A 17,510-nucleotide genomic window follows, 5' to 3' on the forward strand; every position below is an offset into this window, starting at 1 on the left:
TCATCTTCACACACCTGCTGGGGCATTGTATAGGGAGTTAACCAGCACTGAGGATCCAGTGTGGTGGAAGACCACTGAGACCACTGATGACTTGAGATGGCGACTGGCAAGCACAGTCCCCCTGAACTAAGGCCAAGAGCTGTTTACCCTTCAGGACCCCTTAAAGGGAGGTCCCCCCTTATTATCTATCTCCTGAAGCCTAGGTGGAATGGTGACATGTCCTCTTAAAATGGTGGCGTGTCCACCGGCCTGTCCCTCCCCAAGATCTCACTAGGCTTTGAAAGATGAAGAGTCCCTGAGATCTCGTGGGAGGGCCGCCCTCTCCCTCCAACCATGGTGTCCTTGGTGCAACCCTGCAAATCATTCAATGGTTTCAACAGGTTTGCTGGGCCACAATTTATTGTATACTCAAAGGTTTCTCCTGACCACTAAAGGGGCCTAATGATCTAAGAGAAGTAGATGTTACTATTTTTAAGTGCAGTTGAGTGCTGTAATGATCACTTACAAAGGCTGCTGCAATTCCTGACCCGTAACCCAGATGTTTTATTTTTTAATAAGTTCAATTAATTTTTCAATTATCTGGAACGAGCTAAAAGAAGAGAATAGAAGCGGGGGATGAGACACAAGCTGCTTTCAGGGAGATGGAGAAGACTGTCACTTTTTAATTAGCGAGGGCTTCCTGTGAGGCAAAGCTGCCTTGGAGACATTTTCTGAAGAGGCTGCCTTAGCCCTTGCACCAAGAAGATGTTGTCAGGACGATAATTATAACAAATATACAGACAGAACTCCTGAATGCTTTCAGACTAAAGAAGCATAATGAAACAGACGTGATAACTGAATGAACTCTCAGCTGACCCTCCTCACTCCTTCTAGCAGGTGACAAAGGCCTCTAGCAGTAAGACAAGGGGAATTAAAATAAGAAAAGCTTGTAATAATTATGGAGGCCAGCTGGGAAATGGCTAAGACCTTAATTTTCTATAACACTCTAAAAAGACAAGAAACAGCAAGGTGGAATTACTCAAGCAGCTTCATAAAGTACATTTAGAGTTTGCATAATGCCTGTTAAGGTGCGTTTCAGAATCCTTAAGATAACCATGTAGATAAAGTTGGGGGTGGGGGTTTAAGCAAAAAGCAAAATGTTTTTGGGATGTATCCATTAATGATTTGCACTAGTAGAAAGTGCTTCCATTTGTGCGAGGCAAGGCACCTGATTTTCACTGATTTCCCCCATCGTAGTGATGAATAGCATTATTAGTCTATGCTCTGGGGTGGTGGTGAAGGATCCAAACGTTCTGATGAAAGCTAGTGGACCCCTCGCTGATAAATTCAGCAGGTGGGGATCTGAGAACTCTAGAAAGAGAACAGGTACATAGGTAGAGGTGGCTGCCACTGGGATTATCAATTCAAATCTAGCAAAAGGTGATCATGATAATGTCCTTGAAATGAACCCATCAGTCAACCATCATGACTAATGGGTCTCACACATTCCAATGAGATTTAAGCATGACATGTTTTTTTCTGGATGAAGCCCATTTTGTGCCATGTTAAAGGTGGAACTGTAGCAATACAAAGCTACCTGTCCCTGAGTCATACCCACTGGTCCTTCCATCTCATATTGTCTACAATGACTGGCAGCAGCTCTCCATAGTTTCAGACAGGGATTTTCTTCCAGCCTTACCTAGAGATGCCAGGGGATGAACCTGGGACCTTCTGAATGCAAAGGAGATGGTCTGCCACTGAGCCACGGCCCCTCCATTTAGCCCTGATGACACTGGACTCCAATTCCCATCAGTCCCAGCCAGCATGGCCAGTGGCTAGGGATGCTGGGAACTGAGGTACAACAACATTTGAGCCATAGATCCCCCATCCCTGTGCTAGAAACTTGTGCTCACTGCAGCACAGCTCACCTATAAAACAAAGTTGAGATGTGGGGTAAGTTGCTATTTTGTGCCATGTCTCATTTGAGATTTTATCCTTAGTTCTGCAATGTTCCAAGGAACGGTTGTTGCTGTCAAAAGGAAGGGAAACAGCTATCAGTGGAACAAAGCTATAAAAGGATATTTCCTTTCTCTCCCCCTGGGCTGTTAAGTAAGTTGTTTGCAGCAAGAGAATATGCAATACCTCCATTTCTTTTGTTCTCTAGTTGGAATAAGCAGCTCGGCTGCCTCTTGAGGAATAAAAGTACCAAGAACTGATTTGCGATAGTGCTGGAATCTTTTTATTTTATTTACTTTTTAATGGCTGTGCTCATCAGCGGTTACTGAACTACCCAGGCAACAAGGCTGCAAATTTTCTGCTTCACTCTTTTTGCAAAAACAGGGGGAAGGATGCTTACCAAGGTTTTTAAACATTTACATAATAATGCAAATAATATTGCATTCAGTCAATGTTGGAAACCTTAGGATTTGGGTTTATCAGGTACAGTATTAAAAACAGCTTTTAAAACAGGTAGGTTTTTTTGTTTCAAATAGTATTTTTTTTCAAACCCTCTCTTGCTTTGGATCCCTGCATTACTGAGAGGATTGAATGAATTAAATTATTAAACACGAGGAGTCTTCCTTAAACTTTAATTTGACAATTGCAAATGTGGTATTTGTATTGGATACAGGGTTTTCTACTATCCAGGCTTGTAGTCTTGTGGATGCAGAGATGGGTTCAAAAAATTTAGTCGCAATGCATCAGTGACTAAGCTTCTAGCCAGCTACAATTGCTTATTTGGTGCTTTGCTCTGCTTTTTACTCTTTGTTTCTGGTCGCTTGCTGGTGTGGTGGTGGGAATTGTTTTCTCCTGGTGGACTTGCCTTTTTGTCCCTACTATCAAGATAAAGTGTCACCAGTCAGATTAAGTTTAGCATGACAAAAGCACTCCAGTTGTTGGGGAAGGGGTTTCTAAGCCAAACTGCCAAGGATCCCTCCATCCAGCCTACCTCTGGGGAAAAAGCAAAGGAGCTGTAGATTTGCTTTCCCAAAGCCTGAGAATTCAGGCTTTAAACAAAACTTGTGAAATTCCATTAGAACACAAGTAGTTGTTTAAGAACTATGCAGCATAGCATCTGGGGAAGATTTTAAGGAGAAATTCCAGAACACTTTTCAGAACAGTGAAATTTCAGTATATATGACATTTATTTGGGGGAAAGGAGGAAACAAATCACACAAACAGAAATCAAAGAGTCAATCTAACTCTCCTAGTAACAATTTAGCTACTTCTGTAGAGTCTTGGGTTTTAGAGAATGTGCAGAAAAGATGGCCTGAGGATACTAGCCTCTTGCAGAACTTCTGTGGTCACCTACCGGTAAATTGTATGGTTCTGAAGGAGACAAAGGTGATGTGATGCCCTACACATTTATGGGAATCTGATGCCAGTAAAAGTGTTTTATGAATCAGTGGCATCCCTGGTCTAGGTAGTTCAGGTACCTAGTACAGGGGGATTGTAGATAAGACCAAGGCTATTTGTTTATTCAGGTAGTGGTCAGCAGGCATCCTGAGTGTCTGAGGCTTTAGATGATACTGTTGATCTTCTGTGGAATATGTTATACCCTTCTTCATGGAAGCACAATCAATTATGCAAATAAATCAAAACAAAAATATGCTCAATAATATGTCTAATTCAGATCACATAATTTATTAGTTTTCATTGGCACAAAATTTTGGGATACTTTGAATGCAGAATGTGGATTGTTTTTCTTGTTCAGGGATATTTTTCACAGTTCCAAGTACTATGAACATCTGAGTTGGAAGATCATTGTTGTTATGTATATTTGCCATCAGACTCTTAAACAAACCAACTTACTGTTCAGCTCAGTAGCGAAAGTCTTTGAAACTAATTATTACTGCAATTATACTTGCAATCTTCCCCAGGCTGCAATCGCCTTTCCAGCTCTGAGTCAATTAATAAAATACCCTATACCACGAAACTTCTACTAATAAACGATAGTCACTTTTTTTTTACTGGCAATGAATTGGCTTTTAATCTTTATTCTGTTCCTTTATGAGGAAGTTAATATTTAATAATTCATGTTTCTGCTGCCTCTAAAAGATGGACAGATGTAGAAGCAGTAGTAGTCAATCTTCAGGTACTCCTGAAGTTTAGTTATGTTTCAGAGAAGTGTCCAGCAGTTAAAATCCTCTTCCTATAGGTCAGGGGCACCAAGCCAGGTACACAATACTCTGAAACAAACTTTTTCATTACTAGGGATCCCAAGGTCCTGGGGTGCAGGGACTTGAACCCCTTTCCATAGTGTCAGTGGCACAACCCACCTCTAAAACCCTGTTTAAGAGTAGCACACCCTAATACATTCCTTTGGGGGGGGGGGGATCCTAAAGGATCAGAACAGAAGATAGGCCTTCCAGTGAAAAGCAGGTGGAACAACTGTCCTGTTTTTGTGATGACAGAAAATAGGCTCTATATTCTTCTCCTATGATTACGAAAAGACAGTCTTGATGGTAAAAGAATTAGCAATTAGATATTAACCCTTGTGAAGTAGAAGAAATGGGGCTTTATAGTAGGCACCATGTAACTTAAACTGAAGGGACGCGGGTGGCGCTGTGGGTTAAAGCCTCAGTGCCTAGGGCTTGCCGATCGAAAGGTCGGCGGTTCGAATCCCCGCGGCGGGGTGCGCTCCCGCTGTTCGGTCCCAGCGCCTGCCAACCTAGCAGTTCGAAAGCACCCCCGGGTGCAAGTAGATAAATAGGGACCGCTTACTATCGGGAAGGTAAACGGCGTTTCCGTGTGCTGCGCTGGCTCGCCAGAGCAGCGATGTCACGCTGGCCACGTGACCCGGAAGTGTCTTCGGACAGCGCTGGCCCTTGGCCTCTTTGAGTGAGATGGGCGCACAACCCTAGAGTCTGTCAAGACTGGCCCGTACGGGCAGGGGTACCTTTACCTTTACCTTTTTAACTTAAACTGCAGGTGGGAAACCTCCAGTCACCATGGCCAATGGCCATGGAAGATGGGAGTTGTAGTCCAACAACAATGCTGAAGAAGCACTACTTGTAAACTACTTTGTAGCCTAATTTGGCATTACGCAGCACTTACATTAATAAAAAACAACAACATCTGGAGGGCTACAGTTTGATTTAACACATGGATGTGAAAATGCTAATAATATTAATATTTTTGGTATTTTACCTTGTTTCTAAGTTTTGATGGTTTGTATAATTAAAGCATTTATAAGTCAATTACTGTTAGAGATAATTTTTAATAAATCTAAGCAGTGTGCAACTTAAAAAATGAAGAACACCATTAAAACAAAGTATAGTGTAAAACCAATGACAAACCTAGACAGCATCTTAAAAAGCAGAGACATCACCTTGCCAACAAAGGTCCGTATAGTTCAAGCTATGGTTTTCCCAGTAGTGATGTATGGAAGTGAGAGCTGGACCATAAAGAAGGCTGATCGCCGAAGAATTGATGCTTTTGAATTATGGTGCTGGAGGAGACTCTTGAGAGTCCCACGGACTGCAAGAAGATCAAACCTATCCATTCTGAAGGAAATCAGCCGTGAGTGCTCACTGGAAGGCCAGATCGTGAAGCTGAGGCTCCAATACTTTGGCCACCTCATGAGAAGAGAAGACTCCCTGGAAAAGACCCTGATGTTGGGAAAGATGGAGGGCACAAGGAGAAGGGGACGACAGAGGATGAGATGGTTGGACAGTGTTCTCGAAGCTACCAGCATGAGTTTGACCAAACTGTGGGAGGCAGTGGAAGACAGGAGTGCCTGTCGTGTTCTGGTCCATGGGGTCACGAAGAGTCGGGAATGACTAAACAACAACGACAACAACAATACTGTAAAACCAGTAATTTTCAGAGAATTTAGACAAATGAAGGTCCAAACAGGGGCAGGCAATATTTCAGGTAGAATTCAGGTAGCACAAAGTCATATTATTAATACTATAGCTTTGTATTTATTATTTGCTAAAATAATACTGTTTGCCAAAATAGTACTGTTATGTATTATGCATTCAGAAAACATGACACACAGTTGCTCTGGTGAGAGAAATCTTTGTGGACTGGCTTTTTCCTGCTGCCTCCATCAATGACTATGTCACTTTTTAACACGCTTTATGAAAATATACATTGACATAATAAGAAAGACACATTCAGTTATAGAAGAACTCCATCAATGTCATTTTTAATTGAGAGCAGTCAGAGCTGTCACAGGACTGTCACTTCTATAATGGACATGTTGAAACATGGAGGAATTACTAAGGCGATAGAGACAGAAGTCTATGAAACTGACTGAGTGCTGGGGAGGGGCTGCAGTTCAGCAGCAGATCATCTGTTTTGCATGCAGAAGGTTCCAGGTTCAGGTCCTGGCATCTCCTGGTAGGACTGGAAGAGGCCCTTGTCTGAAATCCTGCTCTGAGTTACATAGACCAGTAGTCTGGTTCTGTATAAGGCAGCTCTCCCTCTGACTTACGCACAAAAGGAGAATATAGGTGAACAAGCCTGGAACCATCAACAATTGTGAATTATGGCTGAAACAAGATGAATGAGCTGCCAATATGCTCTGAGACCAAATTTAAGGTTTACAGTTAGCAAGACAACTTGGGAGGAGGATATTCCCTATATACCTTTCGATAACTGTGGACACCTAGAAGGGCCCTTCTAGAGGGTGCCACAAGTGCTGGAGGTTTGCTCCATGGTAGCTTGGACTAGACAGTAACACCTGCCCTGTGGAACGAAATTCATTGACAGGCTGCAGCGCTGTGTGCATTTCATCAGATACTAAAAACTTATTTGTTTTTCAGGCTTTCCTAGAAGGATTAGTTCTCACTTGTTTTATTTTGTTGCTGTATACCATGGGTAGGCAAACTAAGGCCCGGGGGCCGGATCTGGCCCAATCGCCTTCTAAATCCGGCCGCGGACAGTCCGGGAATCAGCGTGTTTTTACATGAGTAGAATGGGTCCTTTTATTTAAAATGCATCTCTGGGTTATTTGTGGGGCATAGGAATTCATTCATTTCCCCCCCCCCAAAATATATTCCGGCCCCCCACAAGGTCTGAGGGACAGTGGACCGGCCCCCTGCTGAAAAAGTTTGCTGACCCCTGCTGTTTACAGTATCACTGTTGGCATCCATCTGTTTCAGGAGACAATGGAGGAGTGCACCTTTGGGGGTAAAGTCAAACTGTTGGGCAGTTGCAGTGCCTGCTGTGGCTGTAAAGACCGATATGAGACAGAGACATGTTTTGTTCCAGCTGGAGCAGATGAAGGCGTCCAGTTGTGCTGCTGCAGATGCACCAAGGCATTTCTTCTCTGTGCTCTTCCCACTGTGGTACTATTGTAGTGTTCATTGTGATTTAGAAATATTCCTAATATTAACAAACCACTACAATACTCTTAATTCAGGATTTCCCAAACTTGGGTCTCCAGTTGTTTTTGGACTACAATTCCCACCATCCCTGACCACTGGTCCTGCTAGCTAGGGATTGTGGGAGTTGCAGTCCAAAAGCAGCTGGAGACCCAAGTTTGGAAACCCTGCTCTAATTTAATTTCTGTTTTCCCATCCTGTTCTGCTCAAAAGTGAGCATTCTCTTCCTAAAGAAAATAACATTGCCAAATTCCTAACCATCAGGTAAACCAAACTTGTTTTCAGAACTGAATTTCTCCCTGCAATGCCTTTGGCCTTTAAAAAGGAAATTTATTTGCTACTGCCTGTAAAACTTTACTACTTTGTTGCAATGTTTAATTGCATTACTGTCGAACAGAGCCTCAGGAATGTGTACATCAAATCCCACTATTAAATCTGACATTCCTAATCTATAAAATATATACACACGGTTCCAGTTTGTCATTTATGATATCTTCTTTAGGCTACAAATCAAAACAAAGCATTTGTATGCACATATGGGAGAAATTGTAAGGTGTGGAGGGATGTCTTGGTGTCCATGGTGAATCACACAGCAAACGAGGGTTTTCATTTAAATGACTTTCATAGGACCTGTATGTTCCTACTACCTGTATTCCAGAGAGTTACTGTATACCGTATTTTTCACCCTATAGGACACACCGGCCCATAGGACGCACCTAAATTGGAGGGGGGGGGAAATAAAGGAAAAAAATTATTTCCCCTCCCCCAGGCACAGGGCTGGGGAAGTCCGAGCTTCCCCCACCCCAGCCCCCAGAACAGGCAGCTCTCCGCAAGACGTTTGGAGGCCAGCGCGAAGTCGCTGGGAGTATGCGGGGCTGGGGGAGGGGGAAGCCCAACCTTCCCCCGTCCCCAGCCCCCAGAACTGGTCCCAGAGCGATGTCGAAGCTTTACGCAGCTTCGCGATCGCTCTGGGAGCTTGTGGGGCTGGGGGTGGGGAGAAGCGGGCTTCTCCCCGCCACCAGCCTCCAAACCACGTCGGGAGACAGCGGGATGGCGCGCTGTGCCTTCCCGCTGTCCCCCGAGCTTGCGGGGCTGGCGGTGGGGCTCTCCAGGCTTCAGCGAAAGCCTGCATTCGCCCCATAGGACGCACACACATTTCCCCTTCATTTTTGAAGGGGGAAAAGTGCGTCCGATAGCGCGAAAAATACGGTATGTGCAAATGTCTCACACTAGGCAAGTGATATAAGCACATTAGCTCTTTCCTTTCTGATAGCTCCCCGCAGAGAAACACTGCTGGGTATCATCCTACGTGTTGAATTGATATCATTTCTTTAGGGTCACTGACATTTTTTAAAGAGACTTCTATGCTCTGTGATAATTAAACCAAAATATATTGCCGTTATCTGTCTCAGTAGTAATGTGGGGTTTTCCCCCCCACCAAGGTGTAATGGGCTGATCAAATATTTAAGGAACTTAGCAATATTTCTTAAGGGTGTGACTACAAGCTTCAGAAAAGGCTTGTCTTCACAATCAAGCACCGTTTAGCTCTATTTTATATGCCTAAATAAGCATGAAATCCCATCCTCTTGTGCCCTACACAGGTCATGATTGAACTATGAAGTCTTCCTGTCAGGATCTAGAGTCCTGATTTCATTTACAAGCCCACATACCTTAGAATAGAGGACCCAAGAACTCTTGATGTTGCAGAGGGTCATGCAGCTTACAGCATCATCTTATCTACCCCTGAAATAGTGTCTGAAGCTAGTCTAAAGAACTGCTATCCCAACCTGAATAACAGGCTAGATCTCAGCTAACAGCTTAATCCCAACCATGTCTACTCATAAGTAAGTCTCACTGAGTTCCATGAGACTAACAAGTAAATAAATATAGGATTACTCTTAACTGGGACAAAGCCTCATTAATATCAATAGGACTTACTTATGAGTAGACATGGTTAAAAGGTAAAGGTAAAGGGATCCCTGACCATTAGGTCCAGTCGTGGCCAACTCTGGAGTTGCGGCGCTCATCTCTCTTTACTGGCCAAGGGAGCTGGCGTACAGCTTCCGGGTCATGTGGCCAGCATGACTAAGCCGCTTCTGGCGAACCAGAGCAGCACACAGAAATGCCATATACCTTCCCGCCGGAGTGGTACCTATTGATCTACTTGCACTTTGACGGGCTTTCAAACTGCTAGGTTGGCAGGAGCAGGGACCGAGCAACGGGAGCTCACCCCGTCATGGGGATTTGAACCGCCGACCTTCTGATCGGCAAGTCCTAGGCTCTGTGGTTTAACCCACAGTGCCACCCGCACCCCAGACATGGTTAGGATTAGACTGTTAGGGTTCAGTCCAGTGTCAACAGGTGCTTCAGGCACCATCAGTATCTACAAATTAAAGCAGGCATGAGGAACCTGTGGCCTTTCAGATGAATGTTGGACTCCATCTCCTGTCATCCCTGACTGCAAGCTGCGCTGGCTGGGACTGATGGGAGCTGGCATCTGATAACATCTGGAAGACAACAGATTCCACATCCCTGGCGTATGCTGGTCCTGCAGCATTTAGCTTAGTGACTTCATTGTATAATAGCAATTTTTAAAGGTTTATATTCTTTGCCTCAGATAGCTGCATTTTAAAGTCAGGTCCATTTTTCTACCCCCACCCCCTCATTTGTCATACTAAATCTTCATACTGACAAAACTAGCCCAGACTTTGGTAATGGACATGTCAGTCTTCATCTCTCCAATGACTACAGTTTTCTCTCACCTCCATGTTTTCCCATCATTGGCTCATCATGCCATCTGTCTTTCTCTCATGTATATTATCAGCCACAAAACCACTTGACTCATTCTTCATTTTCAAACAAACATGCTGAATTTAATTACTAAATGGAAGAGTTGGCAGATCAGTTACTTTCCTCATGATAAGATGTTGTCCCTTAAAGCAAGAAAGAAGAACCGATCAAAGAATTACCGGTATCAGAGATGCGAAGGCAGTCGCATATAAGGATTGTATTTATGTTTTGAGATGCTAAAACAGTAGCATTCACTTTGTTGGGCACACAGTGGGCCCCATAGTCAACAGGAGATGCATGGTGCCACTCTAGTGTACATAGGTGGGCTTTCACTTTGGTGAATGTCCAACAGCCTTAAGATGAATGCATGATGAAATTCTGACTTTCTTTTTTGTGGTTACCAAGCTCAAAGAAGAAGCATTTCCCTGAAAATCTGCCTTAAAACTGCACAGTGAAGTCATGGTAAGATGCGATTTAGCAAAAAGATTCTGGCTGAGAAACTCACATATCAGAATAGTATCACTAAAATATCAATTGAAGAATTTTTTGGGGAGCGAGGATACTTTTATTTCCTTTATTTTATGTCATGGTACTGGGGTGGGGCAGGGCTATGTGATCCTATAAAAAGACACAGAAGTTCTGGCCAAATATAATCTGCCTGCAGGAAACACACCATGATAGGCCAACACACTTGCTGGCTCACAGATACTTTGGGGAGGATTTCTCAGCTCCTCAAGAAGTGTAATTATTGATGTGGCTGCAATTATTGATGCACCTTTCCTGTTCAGGGTCAAGAGAGATCTTGAGGGGGATTATATATTCTTGAAGGGAAAATAGGGACCAAAATCCTTAACTATTGCTTCTATCTTAGGTCCAAACTCCCACTAGTAGAGGTTTTTAGTGTGTATGGCTTTTTCTTTCAGAGAAATTGAAGGAGGGTGAAGTCTTGATTGGTGGTGATCCTGATATGTCACATTGTGAGGGTTTGGGCAGGAAGGGTTGAGGAACCCCAACCCTAGCTGTCAACTTTTCCCTTTTCTTGCGAGGAATCCTATTCGGAATAAGGGAATTTCCCTTTAAAAAAGGGGAAAGTTGACAGCTATGACCCCAACTCTGTTCAGGGTGTGCAAATTTGCAAGTCTTTTAGTCTCCCACGGACACATGGCAGGAGATACATTCTGCTGACCTAGGTTTCATTTTCTGTTCCTCTCAATATGGGTCCGTCTGCATAATCAATTATGTCTCAATAGACTCTTCTCTCCATGACAGCTTGAAGGGGGGTGTAGGCCCCAGGAAGCTAGATAATAATTAACCTTCGGATTCTGGGCACTAAGCAGGAATCCCCTGTATGGTATCTTACCACTCTCTCCTAGCATGTCAGGAATCAGTGCAGGTGTCAAGTGATGTGATACAACAATACTTTGTGTTTAATTGTAATTGCCCTGTTGTATGGGACTCTATGCAGTCCTGAAGGGAGTGGCCATAAATGAATCATCTAAACAATGCTGCTCCCCTGTTTTTACCTGCCCTCTCACCATATATCCAATTGTAATGGGACATGAATCAGGGGCTCTCATGCCAGTCTTAACACTCAGGTAGATTCATATGAGAGATGGATCCTTGTTGTAGGTAGTTTGTGCAAGTGCACATGCTATTTCTGTGATAAAATATGAGCACAGATATACTGCGGTCATCCCACTATAGTATGACTCAAACTTGACTTACATAAAATGGAGGTTTTTCTTTACTGTGTAAATCTCATTAATTTTTAGTGCAACACATCTCTAAAATAAGGCCCGTATATCCATTTACAAAACAGACAAAACTGCTAGTATTTATAACTTTCTCTAGCTATTTTATGTTCTAACATTTTATCCATTATTACTCAACAAGCTTCTCACCAATTTGATAATTAAATGGCCTGTTTGTTTTTTTTCTGCAGAAAAGCAATGGAACTATTCTGTTATTGAATCTGATAAGCTCTTTCTTCATATGATTAGAAATGCTAAGGGAGGATTTTTCATTTCCAGTTCGCAAAGGCAAACTTTTAAATAAATAAATAAATGCAGAGATAAATGAGGGAATCTGAGCTGTTTTAATGGCGTTTGACTCATAAAAGTGTCTAAGTGGTGTTTGAAATAAAAAAAAATGAGTTATGCATTCATAAAAGATTTGTTCCCTGTTGAAAACTACTTGCATATTTGGAACGAGAATAGTAATAAGATTTCCTCTAATTAGAAAACTAATCATATTTCCCCCACCAATCTAAGCCCTGTTAACTCATGATACCAAAACCTGGTAAGATGATGTTCCATGATGGAAAAAAACGGTGGGATAAAAATGAATTAAATAAGAAATAAACTTGAGTATACCTAAAATAGCTCCTGTGATCCCATCTGTTTGTTTTTTCAGAGAAGAGGGAGAGCAATTTCTGAAAAAAAGAGATGGGATCCCAGGAACTATTTTACGTTCACTCAAGTTTGTTTATTTCTTATTTAATTCATTTTTATCCCACCATTTTTTCCATCATGGAGCGACATGCCAAAAACAAGCACACATGAGGTGAAGGTACCCGTGTTGTGTGCCACAATGGTCAAATTATCTCTGCCAAGTAAGGGGTGCAATGGATGTGCCAGCCAAAGCTGTTGATAAGTGTATATTACTACAGAGGCCACCTGAGTCTACATGGACAAAGATGGCTCCAAGACCCCCCCCCCCCCAAACTGCTTATCTGTTTTTTTCAGAGGGAGTGCAACGCCATCTAGAACAGGCAGATCCCCCAATTCTTGAACCTGGGAACCACTTGCCCACAGTGTCTTAGCAAGATTCAGCTTCAGTTTATTGACCCATATCTACTCCATAAAGTGCAGTGGTTCAGCTTATGCACAGCCTCTCCTGACTTAGATTTAATAGCAGAGTAGAGCTGAGAGTCAATAGTATACTGGTGACACTGTGTCCCACACCTCCTGATGATTGTTCCCAATGGTTTTATATAGATGTTAAATAGCATTGTGGACAAAATAGTGTCTCGAGTCATCTGGCAACTAAGCTACCAAGATGTAGGTGTGAGTCTCCGGTACCAGTCATGCGGGTAGGAGCAAAACCATCATAAAACTGTGCTTCCAACACCCAAGCCATGGCCCTGCCCATCCGTCAAAATGGACCGCATCTTCTCCGTGTCTTTTTGTTGTTTAGTCGTGTCCGACTCTTCATGACCCCATGGACCACAGCATGCCAGGCACTCCTGTCTTCCACTGCCTCCTGCAGTTTGGTCAAACTCATGCTGGTAGCTTCGAGAACACTGTCCCACCATCTCATCCTCTGGCGTCCCCTTCTCCTTGTGCCCTCCATCTTTCCAACATCAGAGTCTTTTCCAGGGAGTCCTCTCTTCTCATGAGGTGGCCAAAGTATTGAAGCCTCAGCTTCAGGATCTGTCCTTCCAGTGAGCACTCAGGGCTGATTTCCTTAAGAATGGATAGGTTTGATCTTCTTGCAGTCCATGGGACTCTCAAGGGTTTCTTCCAGCACCATAATTCAAAAGCATCAATTCTTCGGCGATCAGCCTTCTTTATGGTCCAGCTCTCACTTCCAAGCCATGGCCCTGCCCATCCGTCAAAATGGACCGCATCTTCTCCATGTCTTATATCTTTCAAATACTAGTCCATTCTAATTATACATCCTGAAGGTAGGTTTCACTGGGCTGCAAATCACAAGGACAAAGTGTCTCTTGAAGAGCTATGGAAAGAGTTGGGACTAATAAGGAAGCTGACGGGAAGAGGGAGAGGACCTTCTGCTGCCTGTGGTGAATGAACTATTTGGTATACGGGAGCTGCTTCAGGCTATGCAAGTCAAATAAGGTGAGGTAGTATAACTTGTTAGTTGGGCTTCAGCTCGTTGGCTCTGGGCAACTAACTATTCATATCCTATATAGAAAATGGAAAAATTACCATACCTACCACTACAAGAATGTTTTGGAAGGATAAACGAGGTAAACTTTATTGCAGATTAACATATCCTTAGGGATTGCAATTATGGCAATAAATCTAAAAGAGCTCGTGAGGTAATATATGTTCATAATAAAGTATTTAGCTCCTATCCATAATCTCATGAGCAGAAGGGGGAAGAGAGGTTTGGCAAAGAAAACAACATAATTAACAACCCACTTAATGGCAGGCATTACTACCCCTCTCCAGAAGAATATGCGACAAAACCTGAAATGCTTAGAAAGCATTTTCAAAATAAATTTTATATACGTTGTGGCATGATTGCTAAACACCAATAAATATTAATGGTTGGTGTTTCTTTTTTGTGTTTTTTTTTGCAAGTGCAGTAAAACACTTTATTTACTGTAAGCAAATGAATGACAAGGGCCATGATTTAAGACAATGATCTGGATAAAATTTATTAAACAAGAGATTTGTGTGACTGGATTCTGAACTAGTTGTGTTTTAACTCAGAGGTGTGTTTTAACTCACTGACCCTAACTTCCTATTAGGTGTTCTTCATTCAGCAACCTTAAACACCTTCTGCATATGAACAAAACCCTGATCCTCAAGGATGTTTTCATGGCTAACAGAGAGGCTATACCACAACCAGCATACTGCAATCAAGATATGTTATGGTACTTTGTGATGGATTTCACAGCTGCCATGGCAAAGATCCAAAGACATAGCTGCAGTCACACATGAGGCTTAGGCTATTTTAGTTAAATTGTTGGCTTTTCTCCTTTTGAATGGCTGACCCCAAATGCCCGAAACAGTAAGAAGTCTTAGTTGCGAAAGCAGATTGCTTTGTGGCATGTTGTGGTTTGAAAACAATAAGCCTAAGGTCTCGCCGAGCATAATAAACTGTAGTTTTGCGCATCTTTGGATTGTGGCTAATGTTACTGCATTATATAATGTTGTTATAAGGATGTTGCGGCACCCTTTTTGCATGCAAGAGAGGCATTTCTGTTTAAAAACTGCTTTCATTCTGTGTTCTTTTGTGATGCAGTTGACTTTATGGAACACCCACCCACTTTCGTAGGAACACTCATGGAACATAATGACCATGTCTATTTACAGCTACACAGAACCCAGTAGACATTATAGATAATGTGTGTGTAAATGATTTGTTAGTGACTTTCACTTTGAATCATTGCAATTAGATGTTTGAGGGGGTTGTTTTATTAAAAACATTAATCCCAAGCAACAGCTTTCTTTTTACTGGGGGTTGGTAAGAACTCACTAGAAAGGTTCAATCAATCCAAACAAGGAGTAAGCAAAGCTGTTATCTCTCAAATTGTGTTTGTAGAAAAAAAAGCACAGGAAGAAGGAGAAACAGCCTTACTCTATGAAATTCCCCAAACTATTTCATTAGTGCCTCTGCTTTAAATTGATAAAAATTTAATGCAGCTTGCAAAACTATCGTTTTTGGGGGAGAACATTAATGACACCCATGACAAACAACTATATTTCTTCAGATGGTGTCATAAGATGGTGTGTCATAAGTCACTTTGATTTTTTAAATGGCTTATCTCACTAAGAACAGTAAAATTTCCTGGACAAAATGGCAAAAAGGTATGTTGACTTTTGTTCTCATGGCTGAATCCAGAATGAATCTTCCTTCAATGAAAATATCAATGAAATGAAGTCCAAGATTTTACAGATCCTCCAGACTTCAGTGCCATCCTATGCACCCTCAGCATCTTCGGAGAAGTGGTGGCAGGCCCATCTGCAGCAGAGTGTTTTCAACTTTTCATTTTTAATGTTTATAGATTACGTTCATTCTTAAAATAAACTGCAGCCATTTCACAAAATCAAGCCTCATCAAAGAATACATTTGCTCTGACTCTAAATTTGGACTCTGTCCAACACAGTAGAGCTGTGCCAGAGTTTACTTGTAATAGTTAACATGTATTTTGGTGCATTGTGCTTCTTTTTTACTGATATGGGGTATAGGTTTCATAAAAGACGGCAACTGAAATAAAGTGGGGAAGTCTTTAAATTTTTTAAAACCTGAACCTGTGTTTTAAAAAAAATCCAGCATGCTTAATGTATTCACACCTAAAAGTGCTAAAAAGCATTGTGGAGATTGAGCTGAACCAGCAGGTGGGAGTATTCAGCCTAGAATTTGATGTACCGGTAGTTTGATACCCAATACTCTCATGCTCTAATGGTAGCATCAAAACCATAAGGCTTTTTGAACTCAGTGAATAGAATATGATCCATTTACCATTTTGAAAAAGGCAATGATCATGGAGATGAAGGCCTCCTCTGTTTATATTTAATATGCAGCTGGTCTGGTTTTGCATATTAGGCAGTATTGGCTTCAGGCAGGTTCAACTCCTTAATTCCTGTTGTCAGAATCTGTTCGATCTGAGTAAGGTTGCAATCCTGCCAACACTTACAAGGTGGTGCATCTTGCTGAACTCTGTGGAATTTATTCAGAACTCAAAGTAAACTATTCAGAATATGTATAGAACAAGCTGCAATCATATGTACAATTTCCTTGGGGCAAGCATCACCGAGCACAGCAGTACTTATTTTTGTGTAAATATATACAGGTTATTGCTGTTACTTTTAACAGAAGGGATGCTTTGACGTGTGTCATGTGTGGATCCTTAGCATGCTATAAACAAACAAACACAATATATCTGTACAAACAGGCACAATTAATAAGTATAATAGTTCTGTGTCTGTCTTCATTGAATGAGGAAGTCTAGAATAAAGATTGGGTTGTCTCATCCTGTCCCACCACATTCTTCTACAAGCAAACATGTATGTTCTGTTCTGCTCATTATGCTGGTGATTATAGAGTAAGTTGGCCAAGTACAAATTACGACAAGGGTCCTGTGTCTTTTTAATAGTTGTGTAGGACAGGAAAGTTCAGCAGGTGTAGATGACGTTCCTTCCTCTTTATAGCTATTAAAGGTGCAGGAGTCCTGTTTATTTTTGCATCTGGCCATCCTGATGCAAAGTTATGAGGAAGACCTACTGGTCTGTTTATCTGTCTGGAATATTAAAAGGAAAAGATAAGGGAAAGACTGAACTGTGGACAACTGCAGGAAGTAAGAGGTAAATGCCTAGTTGAGTAAAAAAAGCCACAGCAATGACAGCCTTAGAGGAAATTGTACAGGATGAGGCCATATATGAAATGGTGACGATGCTATGAATTCATACTGCCCGCCACAGAAATATCACTGCAAATTTGCAACAGATTACTAGGAAGCCTTTTTTTAGCTTTACAAATGTAGTTCCTATGGGCATTTACTGGCCACATGAACTAGATGAAACCATGAAATGAAAGAGTGAGACAAATGAAGCATCAGTGTACAAATTCCAATTGGTGAGGCCATGTGCTGTCAAGCAGCATTTGACATGAAATGAATCAAGGCAGGTGAGACAAAAGAGATCAAAGGGTAGTTCTCTG

The 17,510-nt window shown here is 42.1% G+C and overlaps 1 protein-coding gene across 1 annotated transcript in view; it reads right to left on the minus strand.

The window, feature by feature from the left end:
* Positions 1 to 3,426: 3,426 nt before the first annotated feature.
* Positions 3,427 to 17,510, minus strand: part of LOC310661349 (uncharacterized protein) — a gene marked incomplete at its 5' end in the record, with an annotated part of 47,434 nt that continues 33,350 nt past the window's right edge. Inside the window, one exon of the mRNA XM_083407197.1 lies at positions 3,427 to 3,539. The remainder of the gene's footprint in view (positions 3,540 to 17,510) is intronic.

This window comes from Podarcis tiliguerta (assembly GCF_965153285.1).
Source record: "Podarcis tiliguerta genome assembly, chromosome: 12".
NCBI lineage: Eukaryota > Metazoa > Chordata > Lepidosauria > Squamata > Lacertidae > Podarcis > Podarcis tiliguerta.